This window comes from Microcebus murinus, chromosome 4, assembly GCF_040939455.1.
Source record: "Microcebus murinus isolate Inina chromosome 4, M.murinus_Inina_mat1.0, whole genome shotgun sequence".
Classification (NCBI taxonomy): Eukaryota; Metazoa; Chordata; class Mammalia; order Primates; family Cheirogaleidae; genus Microcebus; species Microcebus murinus.
The window spans coordinates 7,649,064-7,667,405 of NC_134107.1; the positions used below are offsets into that span (position 1 = coordinate 7,649,064).

At 47.1% G+C, this 18,342-nt stretch overlaps 1 protein-coding gene across 7 annotated transcripts in view; it reads right to left on the minus strand.

Moving 5' to 3' along the window:
- PC (pyruvate carboxylase) overlaps positions 1 to 13,643 on the minus strand; it is a 100,309-nt gene extending 86,666 nt beyond the window's left edge. For 3 of the 7 annotated variants that reach the window (XM_012757597.3, XM_012757596.3, XM_012757592.3), the window contains exons 1-2: positions 13,467 to 13,643; positions 7,648 to 7,686 (exon numbers count right to left, since the gene is read on the minus strand). The gene's annotated coding sequence lies outside the window, so the exon portion shown is untranslated. Of the gene's footprint in view, positions 1 to 7,647; positions 7,687 to 11,945; positions 12,292 to 13,466 lie in introns of those variants that run through there. The other 4 variants (XM_012757599.3, XM_012757593.3, XM_012757600.3 and 1 more) reach the window with 2 other exon arrangements.
- Between the last annotated feature and the right edge of the window lie 4,699 nt (positions 13,644 to 18,342).

Below are 18,342 nucleotides of genomic sequence, written 5' to 3' on the forward strand. Positions count from 1 at the left end.
GGAAGGAAAACTAATACATGCTACAACATGGATGAACCTTGAGGTGAAAGTGAAATTAGCTAAGTGAAATTAGCCAGTCATAAAACGATAAACACTATATGATTTCATTTATAGGAGGTACCTACAAGTAGTCAAAATCATTGAGACAAAGTAGAATGGTGGTTATCTGGGCCGGGGTGAATGGGGAATGAGGAATTATTGTTTAATAGATATAGAGTTTAGGTTTTGCAAGATGAAGAGTTCTGGAGACAGATAGTCGTGATGGTTGTACAACAATATAAATGTACTTAACACCAATGAACTATACATGTAAAAATAGTTAAAAGACAGCAAATTTTATATTATATGTATGATATAGTCTGAATATTGGTATCCCCTCAAAATTTATATGGTAAAACCTAACACCTGATGCAATAGTATTAAGAGGTGGGGCCTTTAGGAGGTGAGTGAGTCATGAAGGTTCCATTCTCTTGAGTGAGATTGGTGCCCTTAAAAAAAAAAAAAGGTTGAAGGGGCCGGGCACGGTGGCTCACGCCTATAATCCTAGCACTTTGGGAGGCCGAGGCGGGAGGATCATTTGAGCTCAGGAGTTCAAGACCAGCCTGAGCAAGAAAGAGAGACCCCGTCTCTACTAAAAATAGGAAGAAATTAATTGGACAATTAAAAATATATAGAAAAAATTAGCCGGGCGCATGCCTGTAGTCCCGCTACTCGGGAGGCTGAGACAGAAGGATTGCTTGAGCCCAAGAGTTTGAGGTTGCTGTGAGCTAGGCTGATGCCATGGAACTCTAGCCTAGGCAGAGTGAGACTTTGTCTCAAAAAACAAAAAAAAAAATGTTGAGGGGAGCTACCTTGTCCTTTCCACTGCATGAAGGCACAGCAAGAAGTCACCATCTATCTATACAGAACAAGCCCTCAGCAGACACTGAATCCTGTGCAATGGTGTACTCATTTTGGACTTCTTAGCACCCAGAACTTTAAATAAATTTCTGTTGTTTATAGATTACCCAGACTAAGCTACTTTTGTTATAGTAGCTCAAATGGACCAAAACAGTGTATTTTACCATAATTTTTTTAAATGGGGGTCAGGCATGGGGTCACACCTATAATCCCAGCACTTTGGGAGGCTAAGGCTGGAGGATCACTTGAGCCCAGGACTTTGACACTAGCTTGAACTACATAGCAAGATCCTGTCTCCACAAAATAATTTTAAAATTAGCTGGGCATAGGAGCATAAACCTGACATCTCAGCTACTCAGGAAGCTGAAGCAAGCTGTGATTGCTTCAGTCTGAGCAAAAGACAGAGACTTTGTCTCAAAAACAAAACAAAACAGGTTGTGCAGAAACTCCTGCAGAGCAAAAACCTAAGATAGCCTCCTGCCAATTTCTCCCCCATTCAAATGTCCTTTTCTTAGAACTCCCTGGATCTCCACTCTTACCTACATGGGACCACATACGCATCAAGGGAGAGGTCAGACTGCATTAATAATTCTCAACCAGGTCCACACCCCACCCACAAGCTTCCCAGGGCCATATCCAGTGACCTGGATAGGGATGGAATTCCACATGTATTTATCATTCAAGATCCAAATCTCTAATAAGAATTTGATGGCAATGTCCCCTCCAAAGAAACTGGTAGCTCTCCACTGGGAGGTTAGAGAGAGGCCAAGTTCTTGCCATTTCCAGGGGAGTGAACTAAAGAACAAGTAAAGGGTAGCACTTGGTCAGGCATGGCTCATGCCTGGAATACTAGCACTCTGGGAGGCCAAGGGGGTGGGGATTGCTTGAGCTCAGGAGTTCAAGACTAGCCTGAACAAGGGTGAGACCCAATCTCTACCAAAAAGAAGAAAAAAGAAAAAAAACCCAGCCAGGTATCACGGCTCTCACCTGTAGACCCAGCTACCTGTGAGGCTGAGGCAGAAGGATGGCGGCTTAGAGCCCAGGAGTTGGATGTTGCAGTGAACTACAACGACGCCAATACACTTTACCAAGGGCGACAGAGGGAGACTCTGTCTTAACAATAACAAAAAAAACAAGGCAACTGAACACCCCTCCTCACAAACCCCCACCCCTTCATATTAAAAAAAAAAAAGGTGGCACTGGTTCCAAGTGCCATAATTTCTTGGTAACCAAGCCTAACTAGAAAGCAAGTTGCTCTCTAAGTACCAGACTCTTTCTCTTCATTTGAAAGATCTAAGAAACAGGGAAGAAATGCCAGACCTGGACTCAGAAGACTGGGACTCAAATTCTAGAACTGCTGGGTCACTGGCATGATTTTACAACTAGTCTTGGGTCAGACAAATTCTTGGGAGATATACACAATCTGTTTTACAGGACTGTTTGTGGGAATATAAAATTTTGCATTTAATTCTACCTATTTTGTGGCCATAGTGCATAAGAAAGGAAGTCTTAAACACATTAATTGAGTCTAGTCAAATAGCTTAACAGCCTGGGTAGAGAATTGCAGAGTTACATAAGAGAGCAGGTAACATGATGCTTCTATTTAGGGCCCACAGGCTGTGAGACCATCCCCATTTGGAGGCAAAATGGCAATGAATCAGGGCTCCCCTGAGCAGTTGGATTCAAAAGTCAAGATGTAGTTTCATCCTGGCCAGGGTCTCTTGAATTATAAAGAAAATGTCACCCAACTGAAGAGAAGAAAGCCAAAAGATTAGGAAAGTAATTTACTATAGTTTCTAACCATATAATTATTTCCTTATTAGGTAAACTTCTTTAATTCCAGGAAGATACAGGATTAAGTATAGACATACCTAAGAAAATAAAAACTATAATATTTATACTTTTGTGTTAAGAAATCTATGTGTTACCTGTTACTTTATGTACTTCAATAGTTTAAGGGAATTTGGTCTGTTCAGAGTAACAAGTCTTTTTTTTTTTAGAGTAACAAGTCTTGAGATTCCAATTAAAGCATGAAACTGACTGTAATCCTAGCACTCTGGGAGGCCGAGGCAGGTGGATTGCTCAAGGTCAGGAGTTGGAAACCAGCCTGTGTAAGAGTGAGACCCCATCTCTACTAAAAATAGAAAGAAATTAATTGGCCAACTAAAAAAATATATAGAAAAACTTAGTCAGGCATGGTGGCACATGCCTGTAGTCCCAGCTACCTGGGAGGCTGAGACAGGAGGATTGCTTGAGCCTAAGAGTTTGAGGTTGCTGTGAGCTAGGCTGACGCCATAGCACTCTAGCCTGGGCAACTAAGTGAAACTCTGTCAAAAAAAACCAAACAAACATGAAACTGAGTAATCTGTTTAGATTTGTGATTTCTAAGTTTAAAATCAGTATTGGCAGATAACAAACACATGAAAATATGCTCATCATCATTAGTCATGAGGGAAATTGTAGTTGAAATCATGAGATACCACCATATAAAATGGCTGAAATTAAAAAGACTGACGATACCCAGTGTTCGGGAGGATAGAGGCACTAGAACTCTCACACACTGCTGGTAGGACTATAATAGTACAACCACTTTGGAAGAGTTTGGCAATTCAAGTTAACCATACAGCTACCATGTGATCCAGCCACTCCATTCCTGGGCATTTGCCCAAGAAAAAAGGAAATATATGTCCACACAAAGACTTATACATATTCACAGCAGCTTTATTTATAATTTCCAGAAAGTGAGAGCAACTGCGATGGCCAACAGGCAAATGGATAAATTATGTGATATCCATGTAATGGAATCACTAATAAAAGGAATGAAACAGCAATACATGCAACATGGACATATCTCATAATAATTATGCTGAGTGAAAAAAGACAAAAAGGAATATATGCAGTATGAGTCCATTTATGGAAAATTCCAAAAATGCAAATTAATCTATAGTAACATAAAGCAGTTCAGTAGTTACTGGGGTGGGGGGGAAGAGGTGGGAGGGAGAGATTCCAAATGTGATAAAATGTATCACAGGTTCTGATGATTAGGAAAAAAAAAAGGAAGGCGATGAACATGTTCACCATCTAGACTGTGGTAATGCTTTCACAAGTGCCCACATATGTCAAAACTTATCAAATTGTATACTTAAAATACATGCAATTTATATATGTCAATGATACTTCAATAAAGCTATCGAACAAAATAAAACAGTATAGGAAAGCTTAAGAAAATTGTAGGCCAGGTGCGGGGGCTCACGCCTATAATCCTAGCACTCTGGGAGGCCGAGACGGGCAGATTGCTCGAGGTCAGGAGTTCGAAACCAGCCTGAGCAAGAGCGAGACCCCGTCTCTACTATAAATAGAAATAAATTAATTAGCCAATTAATATATATAGAAAAAACTAGCCGGGCATGGTGGCGCATGCCTGTAGTCCCAGCTACTCAGGAGGCTGAGGCAGGAGGATTGCTTGAGCCCAGGAGTTCAAGGTTGCTGTGAGCTAGGCTGATGCCACGGCACTCACTCTAGCCTGGGCAACAAAGCGAGACTCTGTCTCAAAAAAAAAGAAAAAGAAAAAGAAAATTTTAAAAGTCAGCTTAATTTATAAGATTTACAGGAGTTATTATTATTTTTTGAGTCAGAGTCTCACTGTGTTGCCCAGGGTAGAGTGCTGTGGTGTCAGCCTAGCTCACAGCAACCTCAAATTCCTGAGCTCAAACGATCCTCCTGCCTCAGCCTCCCAAGTAGCTGGGACTACAGGCATGCGCCACCATACCCGGCTAATTTTTTCTATATATATATTAGTTGGCCAATTAATTTCTTTCTATTTATAGTAGAGACGGGGTCTCGCTCTTGCTCAGGCTGGTTTCCAACTCCTGACCTTGAGCGATCCTCCCGCCTCGGCCTCCCAGAGTGCTAGGATTACAGGTGTGAGCCACCTCGCCCAGCCTACAGGAGTTATTTAAGTATTAGGGATTTTTCAAATCAGACAAACAGAAAAAGAATTAAAATAATTAAAGGAAGTTGAATATAATTTAGAAATTCAATTTAAAATGTTCAAATGAGTTTAATTAAGTTTCCAAATGGGATCAAGCATTAGTCAAAAGGCCCTTTGCAAATTGATTGTTAAAATTTCCTAGAGCCATAAATAGAACAGAAAGATTTGCAGGCTATACCTAAGAGCTAAACTTAAAAGACACATGTAATCCTAGCACTCCGGGAGGCAGAGATGGCAGATTGTTTGAGCTCAGGAGTTCGAGACCAGCCTGAGCAAGAGCAAGACCTCGTCTCTATTAAAAATAGAAAGAAACTAATTGGCCAACTAAAAAATATAGAGAGAAAAATTTAGCTGGGCATGGTGGCGCATGCCTGTAGTCCCAGCTACTCGGGAGGCTGAGGCAGGAGGATTGCTTGAGCCCAGGAGTTTGAGGTTGCTGTGAGCTAGGCTGATGCCACAGCACTCCACCCCAGGCAAAGAGTGAGACTCTGTCTCAAGAAAAAAGACTAGCCCTTAAAACAAAGAACTAAATTTTTTAACTTACAACTTTAACAAATTGAAAATCAAAGTAACAAATTGAAAACCAACGTAACTTCTGAATAATCTTTGCATGACACAAAAATCCAGGTGCAGGGGTGGGGGTGGCATCCAAAACCTCAACCAGACATGCCACTCTCCAGTCACCTGAAACTCACCACTTTGTCTCTCTAAATGTTTCCTCACCCGTGAGAGAGGAATATTTTCCAGCATAAATATTTAAATAAATAATTAAATTAAATGTAAACTGTATTAATTATTAATACATTTCATGTTGATAAGCAGCACAGCAGTCAGAGGAAGCAGAGAAGCACAGTGATGTACAAACATAAGAAATGAGCAGCATGACATTCCCATAGTAACTGCAGCTGACCAGCGACAGACATGAGAAAGGTGACACACGCATCCTCAGAGACTAAGCATGACTCAGCACAGCCAGACTGCGGAATTTTCCCACAGCCTCAGCCACTGATGTCATGTGGGATGTGTCAGGAGAGGAGCTGCCACATAACGGGTTTGGCCCGTTCCCTACAGCTGATGGAAAGGTACTCCTAACAGTCTAGCATATCCCAGGCCCCCACCCACCCCCTCTGGCCTGCAGGGGGATCAGGACAAGGAGGCACGGGGAAGGCAGGTAACCTGAGGTCAAACAGGTAACCTGAGGTCATGCTGGGGGGACCTGGGGTTATGCCTTCTAGCATAATACTTAACAACAAGGACATCAAAAGGCTATATCTACCTCCCCCCAGCATCACAGGGACAAAAGCTAAAGAGGAGGGGAGGGGACAAGCTTAGATCACAGAGCCTTAGTTGGGGTCACTAAGCAAAGCCCTGGGGAGTCAGCAGGGCCTTGGGAACTGAGAAGCCAAGCAAGCTTTGACAAATGAAATGACCTGGGAGAAAGAGGCCCCTCTTGGTGACTACTTTTCCCTTCCTACTGATGGATTTTGGGGAAAATACCAATAAAAGATGATAAACTTAAAACAAAACAAAACAAAAAAATACCAGATCAGCAGCTTAGATTCTGCTAACGAGCCTTCCCTGGGCTCCATAAGATAGGTGGTTTACGGGGAACTTCACCCAACCCCCACCACCTCTCCTTGTAGGGACACAAGTAAGAGAAATAACATCCAAGAATATGACAGAGTAAGCAGAGAGAGGACAGGGTGCTGGAGACTGTGGAAGGTGGAGTCCATCCCCTGGTACAGGGCCACCAGCACCCATCCATCTGCCCTTACTCGTCAGCCTCTCTGTGCTGACGGTTTCTATCGCAGGGTGGAAAACTGCCGCTGCTGGCCCGAGACCAAGGGCAAGAGAGGACTGTGGAAAAATCTCATGAAGGAAATCAGCTCCTGAGTCATCAAGGGTCAACAAAGAAAAACCCCTACACAATGAGTGGAAAGCCAAGAGAAATCCCTGTACCAAGGAATCCTCACTCAGCACTGAATGTGAGCTCTGGGGAACATTGTCTCCAAGCCACAAAGTCCCCAAGGCAGCTAGCTGTGAAACAGGAGAGCAGGTGGCCTGGAGGGAAGGACATGATTAGAAGCTATTCTTGCAGCAGGGCTGAGAGCTACGGCTGGACCATCACGGGGAGCCCAGCCCACTGGGCTTTGGAATTTAGGCTGAGGAGATGCCACTGGACCCCCCAGGGACCTAGGATCAGGGAAGTCCACGTCAGGGTAAACTCTGAAAGCTGTATGTTACACAGGGCAGTGCTGCTGAGCAATATGTAGGCGGAAGAAGGGACAATTCCACCTTCACCCCCTTATCATTATGACTGGCAAAGCCTGAGCATCGTCCTCTGGAAACACCTGTCAAGTGTTCTGACAATCAGCTGACATAGCCATGTCTCGTACCTCAGCTACTTGCTCTCCACGTTGACACAATGGGTCTTCTCAGAGGCTGCCAGGCCCCAGGGATCCTTCCTCCCGTAGGTCCAGAAGACCTTCACCACCCTCCCCACCCAGCTTCCTGTGCCACACCCTTACAGAAGTAGGGCCTCCTGTTGAGGCTGACCAGCTGCCATATGAGGCCAGCAGGGAGCCAGATGTCACTTTCCATGAAAAACCAAGAAAGACCAGGGACACACAAGGACGGAGCAGGCCTTTTTTACTGATTGAGCCTGAGAGCTGACATGGTAAACTGCTAGCACCTGCGGTCATTCTGGTGAAGACCCCCACGCATCCCACTGGCCTAGATTCAGGCACAGGACTTACCCTTAGTGTTTTGTCAGCTCTCCAGAAGGCAGATGCTATCTAAAGTAAAAGAAAAAAAAAGTGTTATCCTCATTTTTCTATGCTCTCCCCAGAGAACCTAGGAGCGGCAAGCACATAGATTGAGGACTCAGACAACCATTTCTCTGCTTCGTCTCAGGTTCTCTAGGGGCCACCAGAACAGCGCAGGGCCCAGAGCGCCAGCTGTTGTCCAGCTGTCTAGGCTCCACCCCTTGCTGCTCTGCCACCCGCTCCCACAACCACTCAAAGCCCATGTCCTCATCTATAAAATGGGAATGAGGCCGGGCGCGGTGGCTCACGCCTGTAATCCTAGCACTGTGGGAGGCCGAGGCAGGTGGATTGCTGAAGGTCAGGAGTTTGAGACCAGCCTGAGCAAGAGCAAGACCCCATCTCTATTAAAAATAGAAATTAATAATTAAAAAAAAATTAAATGAAAAAAAGATAAAATGGGAATGATAACAATGCTCACGGCTTAGGGTTCTAGGGAGAGCCCAGTGCAGTAATGCACACAGAGCACTGGCACCCTGCCTGGCATGGAGGACACACTCAGACCTCAGCCAGCACGCTTAGTGGGAAGCATTTAAGCAAAACCCTTTTCTGGCACCCGCTACACATGAATAAGAAGTTGTAGAAACTATTCTTGTTTTACCTGAAGTGCTTTCTCTTCCTAACCACTCCATCCAGCCTCAGGCCCACTGTCTGGGCAGAGCTGTCTCGAACCCTTCAGGAGTTACTTTCCTCTGAATTCTTCCAGTCTGGTTCCTATCTCACTATAATATTTGACACTAATGAACAACTGTCTGTGACCTGCGATGTGTCTCCTATTTCCTCAGACCCTTACCTAAGAGACCCCACATGTCACATGTAAGAGCACACCTCGTGTTTAGGGCCACGGGAGCCCACAGTTGGTACTAAAATGTGACTACTTTCCAGAGTTTACAGGCTGCTTATTTTTGAAAGGCCACACATGTCAGACAGTTCTAGCCACCGCCAATAAACAGCAGAATAGAAACACAGGCCAGCAAGCCATCACAAAGGGATCACATCTATGTTCAGAGAAAGCCAGTTGCCTTGGCAGATGATGTCAAAGATGCAAATGAATGTCTAGAGCACTCAGTTCAATATAATATTTATTGAGCACATTTTTTACATAAAGAATATGCCAGAACGCTCAAGCTCTGCCCCCAAAGTGCCAAAAAGCAAGTTACTGGGGGCTAGCTAAGAGAAAAATGGGACAACAGAGATGAAAGATGAGGCCAGTCACAGTGGCTCAAACCTGAAATCCTAGCACTCTGGGAGGCCAAGGCAGGAGGATTGCTTGGGGTCAGAAGTTCAAGACCAGCCTGAACAAAAGCCAGACTCTGTCTTTACTAAAAATAGAAAAAATTAGCCGGGCATTGTGGAACACGCCTGTAGTCCCAGGTGCTCGGGAGGCTGAGGCAGGGGGATCACTTGAGCCCAGGAGTTTGAGGCTGCTGTAAGCTAGGCTGAGACCATGGCACTCTGGCCTGGGCAACAGAGCAAGACTCTCTGTCTCCAAAAAAGAGAAAAAGACACATGAGAAATTGAGAGATGAGAGGATGAGAGGCACTGAAGCAGCTGGCCTGAGAGCCAGGGCATTTCCTAGCCGTGTGCCTCTGGGCCAGTCATTTCTTTTTTTCTTTTTTTTTTGAGACAGAGTCTCACTCTTTGCCCAGGCTAGAATGCCATGGTGTTAGCCTAGGTCACAGCAACCTCAAACTCCTGGGCTCAAGCGATCCCCTTGCCTCAGCCTCCTGAGTAGCTGGGACTACAGGTATGTGCCATCATGCCCGGCTAATATTTATATGTATATATTTTAGTTGTCCAGCGAATTTCTTTCTATTTTTTTAGTAGAGACGGGGTCTCGCTCTTGCTGGTCTTGAATTCCTGAGCTCAAATGATCCACCCGCCTCGGCCTCCCAGAGTGCTAGGATTACAGGCGTCAGCCACCCCGCCGGCCTGGGCCAGTTATTTCACTTGTGTCTCACCAAATGCATGGCTTATCTGTAAAAGACAATCTAATAGTATCTTTGCAATAGTTTGGTGTGATAATCAAATGAGATGATACATGTACGTAGGGGCTCAGCAAGTCCCAGCCACCACATAGTGAGAACTCATAAAGGTTACCTTTTATTATTAACAATAAATCATTATTTATCAACATCATCATCATCAAAAGACAAAGCCCAGTCCACATGAAGAGATTTGGCGAAGCTTAATGAAGGAATGCCCTGAGTCTTAAAGAATAATTTAATTTTGACAGGACAAGGTAAGAGGAAAGGCCCTGCAGAAAACAAGGTCACCAAGAACAAGAGCAGAGAGGCACACTAAGAAGTGAGTTTGAGAGAACGGCGATAGTCCCATATAAGGACAGAGGCAGAAGAGGATACCTGTGGGATGGAATGGAAGAAAAAGCCCAACTGGTAGGATCACATTAGAAAGTCTTGAATGCCAAGATGAGGCAAGCTTCTCATTCAATAAGTGAGACGAAACAGTTTATTCTGCTTGTCATCTCCCGGCCTCCACTATGGGGCCCTACTCCTTAGGCAAAGTGTCCACAGCTGAGACTAGAGGGCAGCTAAGAGAAAGAGGAGGAGCACTGGTCAGGCAGGCCCAGGTGAGGTTTCAGAGTGAATTGGCGAAGTGCACCCCCACTTCTGCAAGTGCTGTCTCTGGATGAGAAACCTTCCTCCAAAGAGGGCACTTCCGGGATATAGGGCATAGGGACCCATTCAGAAGAGGATGCTACGGGGAAGCAGTCAAAGAGAAGGCCCACACTGATCCTCAATGAAAACAGTGACCTGAACGAGGCACCTAGCTCACGCAGACAGTGCTAGAGAGAGCAGTGGACAGGCTCCCAGGTTTACTGACACACTGGCCACGGTGCTGGACATTCCCCTACACCCCCAAATGCAACTCCTTTCCAGATTCCCCAATTTCACCCTTCTCTCCTCACTGGCTTCTAATTTGGGCCTTTTTCTACTACAATTCACCCAAAACCTTTACTGAGCACCTACTTGCTTCTGGCACTGTGTTAGAGACTATGAGGACACAAGGAAGAGGGAAAAAGAGAACTAAGAGTGAGATGTGGGTCTGGGGTCCAGCCCTGCAACTGGTCCCTGAGCCTCCATGAGCGGTGTAGGGAGGACAGGCACCCTAGCACAGCTCCTGGGGTACTGGAAATGAGAGAGGGAGAAAGCCAAGTGGCAGTACAAAAAAAGGGCAAGCCACCTGTATGGCACATCAAAGGCAGGAGGGACCCCCCACCTTCCTGGAGTAGATCTTGGAGGTGAGAACTGGCACAGGGAGGGGCAGCCAGGGTGCCGGAGGCTTCAGCAGACAGAGAGGAGGAGATAGGTACAGAAGAGTACGTGAGGCCGGGCGCTGTGGCTCACGCCTGTAATCCTAGCTCTTGGGAGGCCGAGGCGGGCGGATTGCTCAAGGTCAGGAGTTCAAAACCAGCCTGAGCAAGAGCGAGACCCCGTCTCTACTATAAACAGAAAGAAATTAATTGGCCAACTGATATATATATAAAAAATTAGCCGGGCATAGTGGCACATGCCTGTAGTCCCAGCTACTCGGAAGGCTGAGGCAGAAGGATCACTCGAGCCCAGGAGTTTGAGGTTGCTGTGAGCTAGGCTGACGCCACGGCACTCACTCTAGCCTGGACAACAAAGTGAGACTCTGTCTCAAAAACAAAAACAAAAAACAAAAAAAAAAAAAAAAAGAAGAGTACGTGGGGTACGCTGGTGAAACCTTGGATGGCAGCCTAAATTAATGCAAAAAACAGATATTGAGCAACTATACAGAGGGCAGGGCTTGGCAGGATGGGGTAGCCATTAGGAAACAAATGATGTTGCTCTCGAAGAGCAAGCAGAACACGATGGGATACAACCTGTAGCTCAGGCCTGCTGCTGGGCCTTAGAGCCCAGCCAAGCCCCACCTGCCTTGGGATCCAAACTTACTTCCTCACTTTGGCTTCCAGTCACTGACTTACCTGCACCTGGGCAAATACTAGTACTCTCACCTGGTTACATACCACGCAGAGGCCTCTTCCCACAACCAAGTTCCTTACACCCAATCATGAAGTACTTACTATTTCCCCCAATTTCTCCCACGCTCATTCTTCCACCATCCTCAGCCTTCCTCTTGCAGGTTCTATTTCACAATAAAATTTCTCCATAATAAACTCTTCGTAGCTCAAATCCAATCACTGCTTCTCCACTGGCAGTGGCATCAATAAGACGTTCTCAACTCACCTCCTCCAGGAAGGCTTCCCAGATCCATCCCCTTCCAGCCTTGAGGCCAGTCTATTTCTCCTCTCCCTTGCCTCAGCATGTGCTTTGCCCTGCTTTTCCGGCCTCTACTGAATTTCCTCTTCCATGTCCTCCTCAGGGCCAATGCCCACGCAGGCGCTCAACAAACATCTGCCACTGGCTCACTTGCTGCTTGGGTTTTGTTTATTTTTCTCTCCCCCAAACAGTTTGTCAGCAATTCTAGAGCAAGGATTAACCTCATCACCCACACCTTCTCTCAGCACCCAGTCTAGGGCTCTGCACACGGTAGGTGTGCAAAAGAATGTGATTAAAAGTTAAAGAGTTAACAAAGAGCGTGCACACAGACAGCTGTAGCTACAAGCGAAGAGAAATGCTGAGCACATCCACCCCCAGCACAAGTAACTGCATCACATACGGGGAAAGGGTGACATGAGAGAGGCCTGCCAGGTCTGCTGGTGGCAGTGGGTAAGGACACACATGGCAAAGACTCTGGAGGCTCCAAGTGTGTCTAGCCAGCGTTGTACTTCTCTGCGCCTCAGTGTTCTCAGTTAGAGAATGGGGATAATGAGCCCTGGCCTATCTCTCTGACAAAATGAAGACATACTCAGATTTTTAAGAATTTCAAAGCTTCCAGGACCTAGGGACTTGGCCTAACTCCATCATTTGTGAGATGAGGAAAGAGCTCTTCAGAGGTGAAAGTACACAGAGCAAGCCAAGGTGGGAGAAACCTGCATGGCAGGTCCACAAAGCCAGGGCTCTGACTCTGCCCAGGAAGGCACTTCCCGAATGCATGCTGTAAACTACTAAAAACTAGAAATAACGGGCTGAGCCCAGCCCCTAATTGAGCGGCCTTGGGCGAATCGCTGCGTCTGGGCGCCTCAAGCTTCGTCATCACAAAAAAGTGGAACCGAGAATGCCCCACAGGGTGGCACTCCAGCAGGATCCTACTGGGACGGAGTGCAGGCCCTAGGAACAAGGAAAACCCTCGCCTTACACGCCACGGCTTTCTTTAGAGCTGAGCCTCATCCAGTATGAAAGGGACAACCTGGGCTCCCGATTCTGACAGACTTGGGTTCGAACCCTGAGGGACCTCGCGCGAGGCATTTCAGGGCTCCGAGCGTCAGTTTCTCCATCTGCAAAATGGGCCCGAGAGCAGGAATAAGGCCTCCGCCCGCAAGGTGGGACGCGGCGAGCGGCTCCCGCGCGGGAGGGATGCTCGCGGGGCGGCCGCCCGAGGGCTGCGCGCGCCGGGCCGGGGGCGGGAGAGGGACCCGGGGGCGGGTCCGCAGAGGCCGCCCCCCGCGGGAGGGGGAGGGGCGGCGCACGTCGCGTCGCGTCGCGCACAGCCCGCCGGCTGTCTCCTGGAGCCGTCACTCGCGCAGCCCGCACCGCCTTTGCGCGCGCGACCCTTACATAAGCGTCCCTCGTGGCGGCGCCGGCGCACGCTCACGCGCTCCGACCCGCCACAGGAAGAGAAAGATGCGGAGCGCCGCAGACACTCACCTCCTCGCCACCACCGCAAGTCGTCGCCGCCGGCTCTACCACCGCTGCCTCCACTGACAGAGAACAGCTGCGGTCTCCGCGCAACCGAACTTGCTGCAGTCCCAGCCCCGCCTCGTGGACTTCCTATTGGCCCAGGCAGCCCAACCCCTCCTGTTATTGGGCAGTGTCCTTCGTCACTCCTCGCTTCCTCGCTCAGGACTCCTCCCTACGCCCGCCTGTCCGTCACGTTTAAGCCTTGGCGCCCCACGTCAGCCCCGCCCCGCTCGTTCTCCGCGGGCTCTTTGATTGGTGGTGAGGCTGTGAGAGCCCGCCCCTGGCACGCCACCGCCCACTCCCTTCTCTCCGGAGCCTCACGTGGGCCGCTGGACCCTGCCGCGGCCCGCAATAGGCGGAAGTGGCCAGGCTCCGACGTGCCGTGATTGGCTGTCGGTGGGGGTGGGGACGTTCGATTCATTCACCCAGTAGCACGTGTCTCCCAAAGCCGCAAGCATAACAAATGGCATGGGGACTCAGGCGTCCGTAGCAGACGAATATACACGCTTTCGAGTGCAGAAGAGGTTGGAGGAAAAGCGTTAATGAAGGGAAGGAGGAGCTTCTGCCACACGGGTTTGCATGACTGTCCTTTAACAGCTGCGTGGGTGGTGATAGTGGTCAGGAGACCATCTCTGTGTGACCTTGGACTAGCAACGTCACCTCTCTGAGTCTCAAAGTGGAGCCGCTCAGGACACAGAGGGTTTGAAAGGCTTGGCTGAGATACGAAAGGAAAGCTTCATTAACTAGGCTCTGTGACAACCAGCATATAAGGGAGTGACCATACTTATCAAAATCCCTGCCTTTCAGTGAGAGCAGACAATAAACAAATAAAATAGACGGTACATTGGATGGTAATCAGAGCACGGAGAAAAAAATAACCTGCTTCCAGATGGTTAGGAGAATCAGAGGCCATGAGAACATCTTGTTAACTACAAATTGCTTATTGAATAATGGAGAGATATTCTGACTCCCTTCTCAGACTCTTGCAGAAATAGTTTGTCATTCCAACTTCCTTCTCCTTTCTTCCTTCCACCTATACTGAAGAACTTCAACCTTGAATCAAATCCAATACAGCTTTTGTAGTAGCAGAACAAGGATCAAAATCCCAGTTCTCCAGATTCACACATTCATTAGATCAACAAACACCTCCTGAACACTTAGTATGTGCCTGGTGCAGTGCTGGAGACACAGTAGTGGACAAGACACAGACTCTGCAATCACATCATAGAGCTCACATTCTATTGGATGTCCAACTCCAAATTCTCTTTCTATAAAAACTTTATGCAGGAAAGAGTTAAAGCTGAGCATGGTGGTGAGCGCCTTGTAGTCCCAGCGACTATTGTGCCACTGCACTCCAGCCTGGGTGACAGAGTAAGATCCTTGTCTCTTGCCGGGCGCGGTGGCTCATGCCTGTAATCCTAGCACTCTGGGATGAGGTGGGCGAATCATTTCAGGTCAGGAGTTCGAAACCAGCCTGAGCGAGACCCTGCCTCTACTAAAAAATAGAAAGAAATTAATTGGCCAACTAAAAATATATATACAAAAAATTAGCCAGGCATGGTGGCACATGCCTGTAGTACCAGCTACTTGGGAGGCTGAGGCAGGAGGATCCCTTGAGCCCAGGAGGTTGAGGCTGTTGTGAGCTAGGCTGATGCCATGGCACTCACTCTAGCCTGGGCACAAAGTGAAACTCTGTCTCAAAAAAAAAAAAAAAAAAATCCTTGTCTCTTAAAAAAAAGAAAAAAAAGCAAACAACAGCAAAAGCCGAGTGACCTTAGGCAGGTCCCCGCCTGCCTCTGGGCTGGATTTCCTCATAAAATGGGTTAGACTTAATGAACACTGAGTAATTTACTTGTTGTCCCTATTACTCTTCTAGTGCATGCTGATGTTGTGACTTCATTACTTCCTATATCTTATCTCCCCTGTGGTGTACATATAAGTTCTGGATCCCACAGGGGCACAGTGGTTCACGCCTGTAATCCTAACACTGGGAGGCTGAGGCGAGAGGATCGCTTGAGGACAAGAGTTCAAGAACAGACGGTGTGCGGTGGCTCACACCTGTAATCCTAGCACTCTGGGAGGCTGAGGCGGGTGGATTGCTCGAGGTCAGGAGTTCCAAACCAGCCTGAGCAAGAGCGAGACCCCTGTCTCTACTAAACATAGAAAGAAATTAATTCACCAACTAAAAATATATATATATAAAGTTAGACGGGCATGGTGGCGCATGCCTGTAGTCCCAGCTACTTGGGAGGCTGAGGCAGTAGGATCGCTTGAGCCCAGGAGTTTGAGGTTGCTGTGAGCTAGGCTGACGCCACGGCACTCACTCTAGCCTGGGCAACAGAGTGAGACTCTGTCTCAAAAAAAAAAAGAAAAAGAGTTCGAGAACAGCTTGAGCAACATAATGAGACCTCCTCTCTACAAAAAAGAATAGAAAAAAATTAGCTGGGCATGGTAGCATGCACCTGTAGTCCCAGCTACTCAGGAGGCTGAGGTTGAGGCAGGATGGCTTGAACCCAGGAGCCAAAGTGACAGAGAGACGCTGTCTCAAAAAAAAAAAAAAGGATGTTGATTCCTATGTCCCTCAGAAAAAGCAAGGCTTTGCTCTAGGGCTGGCCATGTGACAGAGGCTGTGACGTGTTGGCTCAGTCCTGCTTGGTTCCTATGACCTCCTGGATCTGAAACAGAGGGCAGGTGGGTGAACCACTCAGGTCCAGGTGACTCCCACATCAACACCACCAGGTGGAGGTCTCAACAGACAAACTGAGTAGAACCAGAAAGTGGACCACTGCAAGCAAAAGAAGAACAGGATTTAAACTGGATATAAATTATCTAGGTCAAGTTATTAATAGATTAGAAAACAAGACACTTCTCCATCCAGTCTCTCCTACCTCCAAGGATGAGTTTTCCAGGAGGACAAAGTTGGGAAGGGTATTCCATTCCAGGCAGAGAAACTGCCTGGACAACAGCCTGGGGAAGGAGTCTAACGTGGCTAGAAAACTATTTCTCAGTGTGGCCCACTGTACCATGAGTGACAGAATCTTTTGGGACTGTGTGCTAGTGGGAAACAGACTCCTGAGCTCCACCCTATGGCTCTTATGCATATTAACCATCAACTCAACTTCAGTCTTAGAATTACCATCAGAATTCCTGAATAGCCCAGGCCACTGAAACCCTTCTCTGGGAAATGAGACTCTCTGCATCTCACTGTTACAGTTCCTAGCTCTCCTAACTACTGTTAGTAGTAGTAGTGTTGAGACCCACAGAGAAGCCTAGAGAAGTATTGTCTGGACTTCCTGTGTGACAAGGATCTTCCGGTGCTCTTTAAAAACAATAGTAAACATATTCCTGGTCCCTCCTCACCCTCGTGGATTATGACTCAGTAAATCTGGGGTGAGGCCTAATTGATTTTTTTTTAACAAGCCCCCAACTGATTCTTAATATCTGAGAATGTTGGGAAACTTAGCTGAGTCCTAACAGGATGCAGCAGAAAGTGAAGCTAGACAGATGGGCTGAGACCAGTTCATGGAGGAATGGCCAGGAGTTAGCTCTGGAGCATAGAGCACAGCAGCAGGACTCTGGGAGGAGTCCTGGGACTGGGAGTCATGTCCAGGGACCTCTGCAGAGCAGCTCAGGGGTCCCTGTAAGGCTGGGAATGCAGGTCTGTCTTATTGCTTGTTAGTACCCATCAGTTTCTAGAAAGTTCTTGGGCTTATTTATCTTCTGTCTTTCATTTCCTCCTCAAACTTGTGAACTTAAATAAAATCTCAAGTCCCCCAACTGACTGAATAGACCCCCTCCTGGCCAACGTGACTCCAGAAATACCTTCAAGTTGAGTTGAAGGGAGGTCAGACAGCCTCCTCATGCCTCCTTCCTTCTTAGAGATGTCCTCTAGGCTACGCAAGGTAAAACTTAAACCACACCTGCAGGTCCTTAGTTTACTTAACAAATCACTCAAGGCCAGTGGCTTGTCACTGTTAACAGACTTCCTTATCTTTTTTGTTTTTTTTAAGATAGGGTCTCTCACTCTGTCACCCCAGGTAGGGTGCAGTGGCATCATTGTAGCTCACTGCAACCTCATAGCTTACTACAACCTCAAACTCCTGGGCTCAAGCAATCCTCCTGAGGATCCAGCTGGCCTAGGCCTCCTTAGTAGCTGGAACTACAGATCCACACCCTGAGGCCCAGCTGATTTTTCTCTTTTTAGTATAGGGTGGGGGAGGGTCTTGCTGTTGCTCAGGCTGGTCTTGAATTCCTGGCCTCAAGCAATCTTCTAGCCTCAGACTTCATTAACTTAAAACATTCCAAGCCTTTAGATGAAGCTTCATTTCTTTAACCAATTACAAATCAAAGAATATTTAAACTCACCTATAACCTGCAATCCCATCCCCTCTTCGAGATGTCCTGGGCCAAGCCAATATACACCTTCCGTGTATTATTTTACGTGTAATTCTTGTCTCCCTGAAATGTATAAAACCAAACTGTACCCCAACCACAGCAAGACCACTTGCTCAACGGTTCTTGGGTGTGGCTCTCCAGGCCATGATCATGCATATATAGCTCAAAATAAACCTCTTTAAATTATTTTACAGAGCTTGGTTTGTTTTCCCTTGACACACTTGAATGTCACCTCTACAGGAGTTGAGTTTAGCACATAGTAGGTGCTTATGAAAGAATGGGAGTCATCATGTTTAGCAGTTAAAACTGCTAGAGTGAAAGGAACTGCCCCAGAGGCCACTTAAGTCCACCAACAGAGAGGAGTCCAGAGGGCACCACATCTAAGAGAGGAAAAGTTAAAGGATAACAAATTGGAATAGGTCAGGTCAGGTGCGGGTGGAGGGAGTGG